The following is a 17,725-nucleotide window of genomic DNA, read 5'->3' on the forward strand; positions in this document are numbered from 1 at the left end:
TTCCAAGAAATAAATCTTTTAAGTATTTATCATATACACAGGAAAACCTTTACCGCCAGGGAAGGGCCAATTTTGACACTAAGGGGCAAAATTTGAACAACTTTGGTAGAGGACCTATAAATGACATTATATACCAAATATCAAAGCTCTAAGCCTTGTACCTTCAGACAAGAAGATTCTTCAAGTTTTTACTATATGTCCATAACGAAAATCAAAAACTCCCAAGGGTGGGGCCAATTTTGACCCCAGGGCTATAATTTGAACAATCTTGATAGAGATCAACTACACAATGTTTAATGCCAAATATCTATCCTCTAGCCTTTGTCAATTCAGAGAAAAAGATTTTTTAAGATTTTATATATGGAAAACCTATGACCCCGGGGCGGGGCTAATTTTGACACTAGGGGCAAAATTTGAACAACTTTGGTAGAGGACCTTTCATATACCAAATATCAAAACTCTAATTTGTACTTTAGAATAAATTTTTTTTTAAAGTTTTTATATATGTACATAGTGAAAATCAATGACCTCTGTTATGTAAAATATCTAAGCTCTAGGCCGTGTGGGTCTTTTCAAGAAGATTTTTTAAAATTATTAACTTAATTCCTTTTGGTTGCCATGGCAACCAGATTTCTGCATTGAATCAAATTCTTTGAACAACTTTGGAAGCCCTTCACTCAAGGAACAATCCTGCCAAGTTGGTTGAAATTGGACAAGTTGTTTTTCACAAGAGGATTTTTTAAGTTCACTATATAATCAATATAACACACACACGCGCACATGCACACACAAACACATGTGAATCGCTATATGCCACCAAATCACAGATGCTGCATTGGCATAAAACAACATATATACACCAATAAATATATGTGGTCATTTAATGCACAAATCAGTGAAAATTCAATAATTTAACCTTAAAGGTCAAGGTCATAAAAGAGCCAAGGTCAATTTGAGTTTGATAAACATGAAGGTCTTGTCCTTAAAAATGTTCTTTAATAATATGGAGTCAATCCATTCAATAATAGCAAAGTTACAGCCAGTTACAGCAAAAAAAGAGGAAAATTTCAATAATTTGACCTTCAAAGGGTTATCCTTGAAGACTATTAAGTTCAAGTTTGAAGACAATCCATTCAAAAATAACAGTTACAGCCAATAATAGCAAGAACAAGCAAAATTTGGACTTTTGACCTTGAAGGTCAATGTCATTTATGGATGAAGGTCAAGGTAAGTGTGGTCTTCTGAAAGGTCTTGTCCCAAAGGGTTGATGTGGCCATGGTATGAGACATTATAAACCAAGAACTAAAAAAGTTATGATCCAGGTACAAGTTGGCGGACGGCAACGCCGCCAGGACTATAACAATACATCTACCTTTTTTTAAAAAGTCGAGCTAATAATGGGTTATTTTCATCAACAGGTATTTGAAACATACTATTAAACCCCTCCCAGATATACCATAATATAAGCATTGTTGATGTAGAATGAATGAATTTGCCTAGAAACAATTAAAGCCTGTTGTTATTTTCTCAATACCTCAGATATTTTGTTTCACCAATTTTAACTAACTTTTCATTATTTTTTTTATAAATGCTAGAAACAGGATTTACAGAAACACATTATAGATGGAAGACAAACACACTTTGACATATTGTCTAATTGTGCACAGCTTCCCAGACAAGTATATTAGGAAACTTTCAGCACCGATTGTGATTATTTCTAAGATGATCACAAACATTGGTATAAATACTCTCTACAGCCATCAATAGATTTTACAGCAAAAGTCTAATTATTGAGAAGATAATACAGGCTGATGTTAGAATCTTATCATCTGTTCAAAAATAGACTGACACTAATAAGAACAATGAGTGCCATAACATATTCAACTTTTGTAAAGAAAAATATTGGTATACGAGGATTGATCAAAAAGTTCTTGGCCCGATGTACTTCCGGTAGTCAGAGAACCCCTATAACTAATGGTCTTACTTTTCAATATAATCACCCTCAACTTTGCCCACCTGTGCTCCAACTTGTTTAACCCTTCAAAATAGAACTCTATATTTTGGTTCTCAAAGAACTCATTGACCAAATCCATGTCACCTTCATTGCTTTTGTTATGCCCCATATTTTACATCAAATTCTTTAAAGTTAAGATTTCTAAAAAAATCTATTATTGTAAAAATAGCTTGCATGTAAATAGTTGATTATATTTGTAAATTCAATTTTTTTGTATGTTTATAAATGGTTTTATGCATTTTTTCTGTTAAATGAAAACTGTTAAATAACAATTATGATTTCTTTTCCAAAACCCTAAACTATTGAAACCTTTTTGAAAATTATTAATCCTATGGTTTAAGACCTTATTAATAAAATAAACATGCCATACCCTTGGCTTCCAGCTTGTTGGTCACCTGGAATCAGTATTTTCCTATTAAAACAACTGAAAACCATCCGACTTCATCATTTGAAGTTTGGAATTGGATATTAATAAAATAAAAAGTTGAATTTATTTTCAACTCTTGATTCCATGTATGTTTAATTTCTTACAATATTTCTTTATTGTAACATTATAAATATTGATTGTAACATTATAAATATTGTGTTTTTCATATTCATAATTAGAATTTGTACTTTTGTAAATATAGTTTAAAACTTGTTAACATTTTTAATTACAAGTATTACAACATAATATTTTTATAATCATGTTAAGTCAAACATGAACCTTTAATTATAAGTATTATTTTATTTACTTCATTTTAATATTTCATGTCTTGAAGATATAATATCAAATTACAATATGTTGTACATAATTTCATTTACTGTACATTTTTGATTTACAAAGTAAATTTTTCATCGACAAAGTCTTGTACAAGTAAGCTTTGTTATAATTATAATACAAATAGTTTTAAGTTAGAAGCTTCTTGAATTCATAGTAAAATGTTATTGTAAAGTTATTTTTTTAATATCTCGTTGTTGACAGGTACTTCTCACTAAGTTAATAAGCGAGTTATTTCCCTTGATATATTAATTCCCTATTTTTATAAACTTTGTAAAGTTTTGTACACTATTTTGAATTATCTGCTGTACATGTTTAATGATCATGTAAATGATTGTGTACTTTGTAGTTTCATTTCATTCTATAGTTATTCCCCTTTAATGTGTTAATTCCCTGTTCTTTTAATTCAGGTAATTTTAAGGTATTGTCTTATACTATTTTGAATAATAAATGATTTACTGTACATGTTTAATGATCATGTAAATGATTGTGTACTTTGTAGTTTCATTTCATTCTATAGTTATTCCCCTTTAATGTGTTAATTCCCTGTTCTTTTAATTCAGGTAATTTTAAGGTATTGTCTTATACTATTTTGAATAATAAATGATTTACTGTACATGTTTAATAATCATGTAAATGATTGTGTACTTTGTAGTTTCATTTCATTCTATAGTTGTTCTGTTTTATTCTTCTTGTAATTATAATCATTCGAAGTTTTGAATTGGATATAAATAAATTAAAAAGTTAAAATCGTTTTGAATTCTTAATTCCAGCCCGGCACCTTCCATTTGCTAAGTCCCTTAGACGTCCAAAAGGTGCTCCTCGTATCATAGTGCATATAACCAAGAAATTTCTGCAGCCTATCAACAACAAAATCATCGCACATGTCAACGAAATTTCTAACGCATATCAACAGAAGTTTTGTGCATATCAATAAAAAGTCTATGACACATAACTAGAAAATTCTTATGCATATCACTTCCAAAACGTCTACCACGAGGCTTGGTTTTCAGTTTCGGAAACAGGTAGGAGGGTATTGTCTTCCTAAAGTTAAAGGTTCTGGATCAAAGTCTTTTAGTTTTATTGGTGCTAAGCTCTGGTACAGTCTTCCAACTTGTATGACTGAAATTAACAAAATTCATCGTTTTAAGGTAGCCATCAAAAAGTCACTTTTTAAGAATCATGTTAAGTGTTTTTCTTAAAATTTCTTGCAAGAAAATTTTATGTTTTCATTTTTTTTTTTAATTATTTTCGGCTCAGGTTTACTGTTTCATTTTTTGAATTTTTTTTTTTTTATTAAGATTTTAAAAACTTTCTCTTTTTTTGAATAGTGTAATCTATGGCATGTTCTTTCCTTACATACTCATAACTGTATGATCATATTTTAGTTACTCTTAACCTTTTCCCTGATATAGACGTGTTTGGACGGCTTTTTGTCCCCCCCCCCTTTTGGGGCCTCAAACAGTGAAAAATGCCCTATTTAGGCCCCCAAACACTGTTTTTCGTTTAAGAAATGTTATTAAAAAAAGTGATCACTTTTTCAGCCCCCCCCCCCCCCATCAAAATGATACAACATAGGATTTCCAAAAGGGGGCTGGACCCTTCTGTTTTGGGTGTTTGAAGGGGGGCAGCCGTCCCCCTCATCACCAAGAATATTTTGGACATGTGACAGGCTAAAAATAGCCTCAGGTCGATCTTAAGGTAATGTGTAACCAACGCTGAAAAGCCTTTTTAAAAACTTTTCAGCGCGCCCCCCATCAAAATGATACAACAGGGGGTTGCCAGAAGGGGGATGTGCCCCCTTCTGTTTGGGGTGTTTGAGGGGGCGGTAGTCCCCCTCATTGCCAAGAAAATTTTGGACATGTGACAGGCTAAAAATGGCCTAAGGGTGATCTTAAGGTGATGTGTGACAAACGCTGAAAAGCCTTTAACTCTATCTCAATGCACTGCAGCACTTTGAAATCAGTTTTGATTGAAAAATACAATGCACAATAGTGATTTTTTGCAATTTTGAGTTGCCATGGTAACAGCAAATTAAAGATTGAGCATGCTGTTGCAGAGGTTATGATTCAGTCAACATTTGTACCAAGTTTCATCAGTATTGAAGCATTTTTCATAGTTTTATAGTAGTTTGAACTTGTAACAGGAGGCTTTTCAATGAAAACGGCCATTTTTCACAATAATTATGCTCATGTGGTAAAAGGTTAATAAACCATGGTCCCTGTGATAAATCACAATAATCCTTTAAACTGTGATAATTTTTTTAATGTAATCTTTTTTTAATATGCATGTGATTATTTCTGAATGTGATATTGACTTTTTAATGAATTACATTACATTTTAAATTGTGATAATTTTAAATGATATCCTTCATTAATGTGATTTTTCTTAAGTAATATTTTTTTTCTTTTATGAAATACCTCTCTTTGTCGTGCCTCCCAATGCTAAGAACCACAATGGAAATAAGAGCTTGCCCTTTTTTGTGATCTATCCTTGGTTTTGGGAACATGTCATAGTTTAGATAATATAGTATTTATTCATTTATTTATTCGTAATTGTTTTAATTTATATTGTGTTTGTTTATCATGCAACATGTTTACCTTTTGGAAATAAATCTAAGTCCGGAGAATATGGGCCATGGGGAAGAATTTCAAAGCCGCAGTCAGTTGCAGCAGCCATTGCAACTTGGGATGTGTGAGCTGGCGATTGTAGTGCAGGAGCAGAACGCCTCGAGTCAGCATGGGCGGCAAAATCAATTGTCCAAGTTGCCAGAGTCGTACAATTGTAGGTCCGGGACAGTAAAATTCTACAGTTTACTTGTCTGTGGACAAGTAAATTTTGGCCGCTAATAGAGGAATTCTGAAGAAAAGATCTTGTTCTTTTCAAATAAATCAGAAGGAAAATCACATCTTGATATGAAAAATAGCATGTCAAGTCTGATATCATAAAGATCATTCAAAAGGGCATTTCATGCATAATATTAGGGTATTACTATATTTCAAGTGTTTACATAAATAGCGACCAACCAGTGTAGGGGTTTTCCTTATGTCACGCAGTTACTGCATGCGCATGGCAATTAACTTATTATAGGACATATCAAATTGAAGCATGGAATAAAATGTTTGTTCAACTAATGTATATTAATCAAGCATTTTTATGATTACTAGTTGACCACGTCATAGTTTTGATGCGCTTTGGGGTACATATTTGTTTTAGTTTATGACTGCCGACACAGATTAATAACTTAGCCCCTGCAATAAAAATATCCGGTAGCAACGAGGATTCTGCCATAAAATTGACTTATAAATTAAATATTTGGAAGCAGTGGTTTTTTCAGGTGCATTATTGTTTTGATGGCAGACACAGCATAGTGTCAAGTATTGCACAATCTTCAAGATCATATCGCAACAATTTGTCTTTGAAATACTGCTGTGTTGTATGAAAATTAAACACATTTTTTCCAGGTCGTTCGGGAATATTTACGCATAATTAGTTGAATCAGATCGGCAATTTGACTGCTTGAATATATATATACAAAGTCATTTTATATTTTATCTTATGTAAAGATTTCTAGTGAATATATCTTTGTTTTTGACTGTCTAATACTGGTGTAAATGTATACATGTCAGTTTTGTCATCACCGATGATGATGATGTCCAATTTTCATAAATCATCTGCTGCAACCATATGATACTTCCGTTCTGTGATAATCATATATCATTACCCCCATCATCAATCTGACAAATCTAACACAAGAGTAGATTTGATTTTTTTTACAGGATTCAAATCATTATTCTAACACGCCACATGCTTTTGTCACTATAGACAAAGAAGGAATTAAACTGCCAAGGGACTACTTGTATAGGCACCTGTTATGTTTTCACCCTCAACTATACAGTTTACAAAGCCTTTTAAAGCAACAATAAAAAGCATTTTTATTTATATTTTCAGTTCTTATAATGTTTTCTTTTCATACAATACCGAAATAATATCTCACACTAACGCCACATATTTGATCCATATCAGTTAATAAATATTTTGACAAAATGGTGCCAATCCGTAATCAGCGTAATGACATCATCCTAAGTATACAACTCATTCATAAACAAGCTGACGTTATTTCATATATACAATAATGATAAATGGGGCACTGATTATTATTATCATTATTCTAACACGCCACATGCTTTTGTCACTATAGACAAAGAAGGAAAAAAAAAACGGTGTTAAACTGCCAAGGGACTACTTGTATAGGCACCTGTTATGTTTTCACCCTCAACTATACAGTTTACAAAGCCTTTTAAAGCAACAATAAAAAACATTTTCAGTTCTTATAATGTTTTCTTTTCATACAATACCGAAATAATATCTCACACTAACGCCACATATTTGATCCATATCAGTTAATAAATATTTCGACAAAATGGCGCCAATCCGTAATCAGCGTAATGACATCATCCTAAGTATACAACTCATTCATAAACAAGCTGACGTTATTTCATATATACAATAATGATAAATGGGGCACTGATGTTAACACAATACAATCCATTCTAAGAAGTAAGTTTTTATTGTTGAAAACTTGATAAAATAACTTTTTTCTTATTATTTCTTTTGTTTGATAATTTCTATATTTTGCGACAGTAGGGTGCGAAAATCGAACAGCGTTATACGAAAATCAGCACCGGAAGTTATTTCCGCTTGAAAAAAATAACATTAGTGATCTTCCTTATTTTATCCTGTTAGAATCAAAATAATATCGGTCTTAGCTGTGTTTATCGGATATTTAACACTGGTTGTGTCGTTTAATGCGAAAAAATTAACCACTAAAGCCTACGGCCTTTGTGGTCAATTCATACGCATCAAAACTCCAAACCGGTGTTAAATAGCCGATACACTGCTAAACCAATATTGTTTCTTAATTATATAGATGAATAGAATAAAGAGTGAATGAAAGAGAAATGGTACATGGATGCAAAAAATGTAGAGATATTTTTAGAGCAATTTGGGTGCAACTGACACAAGAGAAAATCTGAAAGGAGCGCTGGCAAAAGAACAATGCTCCTTGCAGTAAAATACACATAATTTGTCCATCACGTCTTCCTTACTTTAATGTACTGCCTAAATATTTCAAAAATGATATATATTATTGCTAAACATATGACACAGAATGTTAAATAAAATTGAAGAAAGTTCATAATCATATTTGCTCTTCTTTATTGACATTTGCAGTAAATATTACATATAAATATAGTAAAGTGAACATTGAGTACGGACAAGTAAATTTCTTAAGTTACTTGTTCGTGGACAAGTACAATTTTCTGAGATTTTGCCAGCCCTGGTCAGTTTGCCCCTTTTTACGCGTGATTTCTTGACGCAGACTTCTCAATTTGTCTACATAGTACGTACCGTTTATGGAATGACCTTGGTCAAGATAGTCAATCATGATTATCCCCTGACTATCCAAAACAAGAGGGCCATGATGGCCCTGAAGTCGCTTACCTGTATATAGGCCCCCGGAGCGGGGCCAGTTTAAACCCCAGGTCTTTTATTTGAACAAACTTGGTAGACACCCATTAGAAGATGTTTCATGCTAAACATCTAAGGTCTAGCTGGTCAAATTTTTTCTTTACACATATAGTGTCAATGTCCCCCGGGGCGAGGCCAATTTTGACCCCAGGGCTTTTATTTGAACAAACTTTGTAGACACTCTTTGAGAGATGCTTTAAGAGATCTAAACTCTAGCTATTTGAGTTTTTTCAAAGAAGATTTTTAAGTGTTTGTTATACACATATAAGGTAAATGAATGACCCCCTGGCGGGGCCAATTTTGACCCCAGGGCTTTTATTTGAACAAACTTGGTAGACACTCACTAGAAGATGTTTCATGTTAAGTATCTAAACTCTAGCTATTTGGTTTTTTTCAAAGAAGATTTTTTAAGTTTTTGCTATACACATATAAGGAAAATCAATGACCCCCGGGGCGGGGCCAATTTTGACCCCAGGGCTCTTATTTGAACAAACTTGGTAGACATCCATTAGAACATGTTTCATGCTAAATATCTTAGCTCTAGCTCATTGGGTCTTTAAAAGAAGATTTTTAAAGTTTTTACTATATGCATATAGGGAAAATCAATGACCCCCTGGGGCGGGGCCAATTTTGACCCCAGGGCTTTTATTTGAACAAACTTGGTAGACACCCATAAGAAGATGTTTCATGCTAAATATCTTAGCTCTAGCTCTTTGGGTTTTTTAGGAGAAGATATTTAAAGTTTTTTGTTTTGGCTACCATGGCAACCACAGTTTTGCATGGAATTAAATTCTTTGAACAATTTTCAAAGGTGACCACCAAAGGAACATTCCTGTGAAGTTTGGATGAAATTGGCGTAGTGGTTTATGAGGAGATGTCATTTAAAGTAAAAGATTACGGACGATGGACGGACGGACGGACGAAAAGCGATCACAAAAGCTCACCCTGTCACTTTGTGACAGGTGAGCTAAAAATTGAAGCCATCGCCTTCCCTCTTGAATTTCTTCGGAGGGGGTGAGCCAGGGTGCTTCCACTTTCACTGCAAGTTCTGTTTTTTTTTATTCTGGATCGAAGGATGGACCCATGTCATCCTGAGTTACGATCCGGTAGATAAAATCAGGTTCAGACAAAAGATATCTTGAAATGTCAAGCCTAGTCCGTTTTTGGTCGTCAGTCAACTGTCTGGGGACCCATCTAGCAGAAACCTTTGACATGCCATAGCCATCAGTTGGATCTGCCTGAACTGAACCAAAGCTTGTACCGAGCAATGCTTCGCAGGTCTCAACTTCTGTAGCACATGACTAGATCATGCACAGCTTCGGCAATTTCATCGTTGGCGCCCTCTTTTGGCCTTCCAGGCTGTTCATCATCTCCAATGCCCTCCCTGTCCCTCTTAAATTCAGCAGCCCAATTTTTCACAGTGCTATAGGAAGGGGGCTCCTTCCCAATTGTATCCATGAAGTCTTCATGAATTTCCTTTGGGGACATCCCTTTCTTACAGAGGTACTTAATGACGGCTCTGATTTTAACTTTCTCCATTTTGTCTAAATGACACAGCCCTCAACTGATCAAAGTGTGTTTTATGTTACTTAATCTGTGTAAAACCACATGTAACTCAGTCAGTTATCTTCAATAAGATATCAGTATCACCGTATCATGTGTAAATGTTAGTGTAGTGGCTAGAAGTAAATTGGGCGAAGAACTTTTTGATCATACCTCGTATATGTACTACTTTTTAAGAGTTTGTATTCAAACTGTTCAGGATTAATATTCTATTCAATCATCTAAGCTACATGTTGTATTCAAACATATGCTCAATGTATTGTTCAACACTCTAGACTCAATAAAGTGCTAAACTTTTTGAATTGATACAAAACCAGGTTTACTACCAATAAAAATACATGTAGCCTAATTTCCCAAACAGGATAAAATCATGAAAAATAAAAGAAACCCCTTAAATAAGCATTAGGAAACTTATTGACAATATGTCTGTGACAATTTGATTGAAATGTAGAATAAGTCTCTATAATGTTATAAAGGATTTCAACGGAAATCAAAATACGAAGGCTGATTGACAAATTCGCGGAATTGTATTACTTCCTAAACATTAAAAGAACAAGATTCTGTGTTTGATAAACCCAAATGCCCCCGCGCTCACTGTTGTCAATAATTTAACTTTAGAGAGTGAAGTAGCTAATTTGTACAGAAGAAAACCGTTCATGTGTAGAAATCTGTAATTGGCACCCTTGACCTTGACCAACTGACCCCTACCTCTATCAAAAGGAAGAATATCATGCAAGTTATTTTCCTACCAAATATGAAATAAATCTGTCAATAATTAAAGGCTGTATGGGCAAAAGTGTAAAAAATCTATTTTTAGCACTAATGACCTTGACCCAACTGACCTCTAACTCCATCCAAAGGAAGAATATCATGTAACTTATTTTCCTACCAAATATGATATAAATCTGTCAATATATAAAGGCTGTATGGGCAAAAGTGTAAAAATCTATTTTTAGCACTGTTGACCTTGACGCAATCGACCCCTAACTCCATCCAAAGGAAGAATACCATGTAAGTTATCTTCCTACCAATATAATACAAATCTGTCAATAAATAAAGGCTGTATGAGCAAAAGTGTAAAAATCTATTTTAGCACTCGTGACCTTGACCCAACTGACCCCTACCTCCATCCAAATGAGAATACCTCAATTTTATGTTCCTACAAAATATACAAGACATCTGTCGATAGAATAAGGTTAATACACCTGTAAAAGTGTAAAAAATCTATTTTTGACATTGGTGACCTTGACCCAAATGACCCTTACTAAAGGAAAAGGAAGAGGACCTCCCTTGGTATGACTATTATAAACATGAAAGACATTAACTTAAAAATAAAGGCTGTATGAGCAGAAATGTTTAGATTTATTTTTTTACACAAGTGACCTTGACCTTGACTTAGAGACGCCTAACGCCACAAAACATTAGAGGACCGTTAAAGGTATCCACCTACCAAATATGAAAGATATCATTAAATAAATTAAGTAATTAGGTGAAATTTTTTGATAAATCCAACTTGGCGGAATAGGTTAACCATTCAAGGCCCTATTTTCAAAATGATAAAAAGGGAAATTACTGGGAAAATGGATGGCACATTTATATAACTTGGCAATATCATGAACATTGTATTGATAAGTAAGTGTTAAGTTAAGCCATTAGTTCAAATGGAACATAAGATATTTCCAACTTGCCGGTTTAGGTTAACCATTTTTCATTTTTTAAGTGCTGAAAAGGGCCATAACTTGGTGCAAATGGAAGCCATAGTTATGTAACTTGCCCAGATCATATACTTTGTATGGATAAGTAAGTGTGTAAATTATGAAGCCATTGGTACAGGTAGAACTTAAGAAAAATCCAACTTGCCGTTCTATGTTCACCTCGTACGAACAGACGGACGTCCGGACAGACGGACGGACAGTTCCATCACTATATGCCCGGGGGCATAAAAACTAACAAATAAATTACATCATGAGATACCTTTACTCTCTCGACTGACAAAAAGCCAAATAAATCATTGAGATATATTAAACAATAAAGTTTACATGCAAAATCAAAACATTACACTATCCTACACTTGAAGCACGCCGATGCGACGCTGTCACATGATGACATCACCTAAACATCAAAGTCTAATGTCCGGTTCACTATTTCAACGTAATTACCCCCAGTGGCGACACATTTCTTATGCCTGTGTATCCATTGGTCAAAAGTCACTTTAAACCAGTCTGAAATAAACAACGAAACTATCTCACGCACCCTGGTGCGTAGCTGTAATGATGTTTCAAAATGTTGGCCCCTCAGCTCCTCCTTCAACAGTAACTGTAGACATTGGCAGACCAGTTCTTTCGTCATCTTACACGCATGTTCTTCCTTCTCTAAACCACTCATGCCATTTATACACAAATGTCTTTCAAGCAGTAGGCAATGTTTTTGAATTTTCTATCTTTTTAAGAATTTTGCTCGGTAAAAGTTTCAGTGCCACACAAAACTTGACTACAGTTTGTAATTCAATTTTGTCTGCTGACGTAATTCGCCGTTTGGTAGACATCAAGGTTAACGCTGCTGTGAAACAACCGTTCAACACATCGTCTATAATTTTACAGGAAATGACGTCAAGACGTCACTCTAACGTTTCACGTGTTAGTGCCAAATTTGCTTTAATTTTCTTCCTGCAGTGACATTTATACTATATCATGTATACTTTAAAATACAGCGTGCTTCAAGTCACAGGACAATGGTTGCTATGGAAACGGTGTATTCGTAGTAAAATTTTGATTTATATTCGGCAATATGGAAATGTAATTGCAAACATTTTGGTTTACCTCTATTCGAGTTTTCATGTAATTCAATAAATGTAATTTGGTTTTTAGAGGATAGTTACACAAATTTATCAATCAGCCCTCGTATATAAATAAATAAAGAAGAAAAAAAAGACATCAAGTATTACAAGGCTGGTAATCAACAGAAAAAAAAACAGAGAGTAACTAGAACTATTGCTGAATGCGATTCATACCCCCACCAATGTCCTTGACAGAAGACGACTTGGAAAGGTAGTTAAAGGAATAACTTTAGTGGCACAAATACATATACATAAAAAGAAATTATCTCTAGTGAAAAAAAGACAAATTGTACTTGTAATAGTATAAATATATATTGCCAAATCATGTTCGAAACAGTAACAAATAACGTTTCATATTCCCAATGTACTAAAACAAACAAAAGCAGTGAAGTTAAGAAAATAGCATAATTATGTCAAAATGTAATTAGGAGTGGAAAAACTTTGCTGACTGAGCTTACTTGTGACCCTTCATATATTATATAGTTTCAAGTGAATAGTTGTTCTAGTTTCAGAAACATCTAAATATTAATGGTTATATCTGAACATTTTCTAAGCCTAAAAGGGGCATAACATGTGTCATAATTCAATGGAATTGTAGAATTTTCGTCATCTGAGCTTGCTTGTAACCATATTCATATAGACTTTAAGTTACAAGTAAATAATTGTTCTGGTTTAAGAAATATTATAGTAAATAAATTTAAAGACATAACAAGAAACATGGCAATGCCACGAAACCAGGTTTTCAATTATCACCATTGTAGATAAATATGTTGTACTTGAAATACAAATACAAGCAACAAACAATGTAACTATGTGCAATGTAAAACATGAATAATGTAGGAGGAATTGCCACAGAAGAAGTGTTCACTATATATTCTGTATAAGAAAAAAAAACAAAGGGCCATAATTAGATAAACAAGAACTGTCGGAGGACAGTAACGCTCGACTATTCGAAAAGTTGTCACAAGGTTGTTTCATTGAATATAATAATGCTTACCTATATGAATACATAAAATTGTCCGAAAAGGTACAAACCCTTCAGTAGTTATGGAGATGCCAGCTTACAAGCAAAAATTTACCTAGAATTTCTAAGTCAAAAAAGGGGCATAATTATGCAAAAAAGCAAACCAGAGTTATGGGACTTGTGCCAATCATCTAAGATAATCACAGAGAACAAGTGTGTGAAGTTTCAATCCATTCCCTTCAGTAGTTATGGAGATACCAGCTAACACGCAAAAACTTAACCAAGAATTTCTAAGTCGAAAAAGGGGCATAATAATGTAAAAAAGGCAATCAAAGTTATGGGACTTGTGCCAATCATCTAAGATAATCACAGAGAACAAATGTTTGAAGTTTCAATCCATTCCCTTCAGTAGTTATGGAGATACCAGCTTACACGCAAAAACTTAACCAAGAACTTCTAAGTCGAAAAAGGGACATAATTATGTAAAAATGCAAATCAGAGTTATGGGACTTGTGCCAATCATCTAAGATTATCACAGAGAACAAGTGTGTGAAGTTTCAATCCATTCCCTTCAGTAGTTATTGAGATACCAGCTTACATGCAAAAACTTAACCACAGGGACGCCGACGCCGACAAATGGGTGACTGCATTAGCTCGATTATTCTGCGAATAGTCGAGCTAAAAATTATCCAATCACAAAACCCCGACAAAAAGCGCCAGGGCACTGGATGACAAAGCTTCTGTGAAAGTTTGAACAAAATCCGTTGAGAAATGTAGGAGTTCAGCACAGAAGAATTTTTTCACTATATATTCTGTATAAGGAAAAAAAAACAAAGGGCCATAATTAGGTCAAATATAATCCAATCACAAAACCCCGATATTGTGCACCAGGGCACTTGATAATAAAGCTTCTGTGAAAGTTTGGTCAAAATCCGTTGAGAAATGTAGGAGAATTTGTGCATGGTAAAAATTGTTCACTATATAATCATCTGTATAAGGAAAACAAGAAACATGGCAATGCCATGAAACCAGGTTTTCAATTATCACCATTGTAGATTATTATGTTGTATTTGAAATACAAATACAAGCAACAAACAATGTAACTATGTGCAATGTAAAACATGAATAATTAGGAGGAATTGCCACAGAAGAAGTGTTCACTATATATTCTGTATAAGGAAAAAAAAAAAAAGGGCCATAATTAGGTCAAAAATAATCCAATCACAAAACCCCGACAATATGTGCTAGGGTGCTTGGTGACAAAGCTTCTGTGAAAGTTTGAACAAAATCCGTTGAGAAATGTAGGACGAGTTCAGCTCAGAACAATTTGTTGACTATATATTCTGTATAAGGTAAAAAAACAAAGGGCCATAATTAGATCAAATATTATCCAATCACAAAACTCTGACAATATGCCCCAGCGCACATGATGACAAAGCTTCTGTGAAAGTTTGAACAAATTCCGTTGAGAATTGTAGAGGGAGTTCAGCACAGAAGAAATTGTTCACTATATATTATATATAAGGAAAAAAAACAAAGGGCAATAATTAGTTCAAATATTATCCAATCGCAAAACCCCGACAATATGCCTCTGGGCACTTGGTGACAAAGGTTCTGTGAAAGTTTGGTCAAAATCCGTGGAGAAATGTAGGAGGAGTTGCGCACAGAAGAAATTGTTCACTATATATTCTTTATAAGGAAAACAAACAAAGGGCTGTAATTAGGTCAAATATTATCCAATCGCAAAACCCCGACAATATGCCCCAGGGCACTTAATGACAAAGCTTCTGTGAAAGTTTGGTCAAAATCCGTTGAGAAATGTAGGAGGAGTTGCGCACAGAAGAAATTGTTCACTATATATTCTATATAATGAAAAAAAACAAAGGGCCATAATTAGGTCAAATATAATCCAATCGCAAAACCCCGACAATATGCGCCAGGGCAGTTGATATGACAAAGCTTCTGTGAAAGTTTGGTCAAAATCCGTTGAGAAATGTAGAAGGAGTTGCGCACAGAAGAAATTGTTTTACGCCCGCCCGCCCGTCCGCCCGCCCGCCCGTCCGCCCGCCGACATACCTCAATCTAATAACCAGTTTTTTCCTTCGGAAAACCTGGTTAACAAGAGGGCCATGATGGCCCTGAGGTCGCTCACCTGTATATAAGCCTCCACCCCCCCCCCCCAGGGCCAATTTTAACCCAAGGGCTTTTATTTGAACAAACTTGGTAGACACCAATAAGAAGATGTTTCATGCTAAACATCTAAGCTCTAGCTCATTGGGTTTTTTCAAAGAGATTTTTTAAGTTTTTACTATACACATATAGTTAAAAACAATGACACCCCTGGGGCGGGGCCAGTTTTGACCCCAGGGCTTTTATTTGAACAAACTTTGTAGACACTTACTAGAAGATGTTTCATGCTTAATATCTAAACTCTAGCTATTTGGGTTTTTTCAAAGAAGATTTTTTAAGTTTTTGCTATACACATATAAGGAAAATCAATGACCCCCGGGGCGGGGCCAATTTTGACCCCAGGGCTTTTATTTGAACAAACTTTGTAGACGCTCACTAGAAGATGTTTCATGCCAAATATCTAAGCTCTAGCTCTTAGGGTTTTTTAAAAGAAGATATTTAAAGTTTTTTCTTTTGGTTGCCATGGCAACCAGAGTTCTGCATGGAATTAAATTCTTTGAACAATTTTTAAAGGTGACCACCAAAGGAACATTCCTGTGACGTTTGGATGAAATTGGCTGAGTGGTTTATGAGGAGATGTCATTCAAAGTAAAAGTTTACGGACGGATGACGGCCGGACGCCGGACGAAAAGCGATCACAAAAGCTCACCCTGTCACTTTGTGACAGGTGAGCTAAAAAACAAAGGGCCATAATTAGGTCAAATATTATACAATCACAAAACCCTGACAAAGCCTCAGTGAAAGTTTGGTCAAATTCCGTTGAGAAATGTAGGAGGAGTTGCGCACAGAAGAAATTGTTCAATATATATTCTATATCAGGAAAAAAAACAAAGGCCCATAATTAGGTCAAATATTATCCAATCACAAAACCCCCACAATATGCACCAGGGCACTAGTCTTGATGACAAGCTTCTGTGAAAGTTTGGTCAAAATCCGTCGAGAAATGTAGGAGGAGTTGCGCACAGAAAAAATTGTTTACGCCCGCCCGCCTGCCCATCCGCCCGCCCGCCGACATACCTCGATCTAATAACCAGTTTTTTCCTTCGGAAAACCTGGTTAAAAATGGACTTAACTTTGTCAAAATACAATACAAAGTTATCCTTCCCACTTTTTTCAGTTATGAAACTTGATCTGCATGTCTTACTTGCAACACTTCATATATTTGAAGTTTCAAATGATTATCTGTTCTAGTTTTAGAAATATTCAAGTACATGTTAAAATTTCAGAACATTTTCTGAGTCAATTTTTGACCTTCAAGTGTGGCCTTGACCTTAAGCTGGCACAAGGGTAAGATGGGTTCTGCACATTGCCCAGTTGAGGTAAAAATTTGAGTCAAGTTTGAAGAAAATCCTTCCATTAGTATAGGATTTATAGAGCGGACATCACATATTGTCTAATATTTGATTGTATGTAAATTTGAAGACTTAAAAAGGGGCATAACTTTTATCAAAATACAATACAGAGTTATGAAACTTGACCTGCATATCTTAATTGTGACACTTCATATATATTTTTAAGTTTCAAGCAAATACCTTTTCTAGTTCCAGAAATATTCAAATACATGTTAAAATTTAAGAATATTTTCTAAGTCAATTTTTGACCTTCAAGTGTGACCTTGACCTTAAGCCGGTAAAACGTTAACATAGGTTCTGCACATTACCTTGTTGAAGTGAACATTTGAACAAAGATTGAAGAAAATCTTTCAATTAGTATAGGACTTACAGAGCGGACACGACATACTGTGTAATATTTGATTGTTTGATATTTGACCTTCAATTGTAACATTGACCTTGAGCTGACACATAGGCAACATGAGTTCTGCACATCCCCTTGTTGAAGTGAACATTTGAGCAAAATTTGAAGAAAATC

General features: G+C 34.5%; 1 protein-coding gene across 2 annotated transcripts in view; it reads right to left on the reverse strand.

Moving 5' to 3' along the window:
• Positions 1-17,725, reverse strand: part of LOC132725733 (integrator complex subunit 13-like) — an 86,084-nt gene that overhangs the window by 23,512 nt on the left and 44,847 nt on the right. The gene's annotated exons all lie outside the window — the stretch shown is intronic.

The sequence above is a fragment of the Ruditapes philippinarum genome, unplaced genomic scaffold, assembly GCF_026571515.1.
Source record: "Ruditapes philippinarum isolate M1 unplaced genomic scaffold, ASM2657151v2 ctg884_1_1_1_1, whole genome shotgun sequence".
NCBI lineage: Eukaryota > Metazoa > Mollusca > Bivalvia > Venerida > Veneridae > Ruditapes > Ruditapes philippinarum.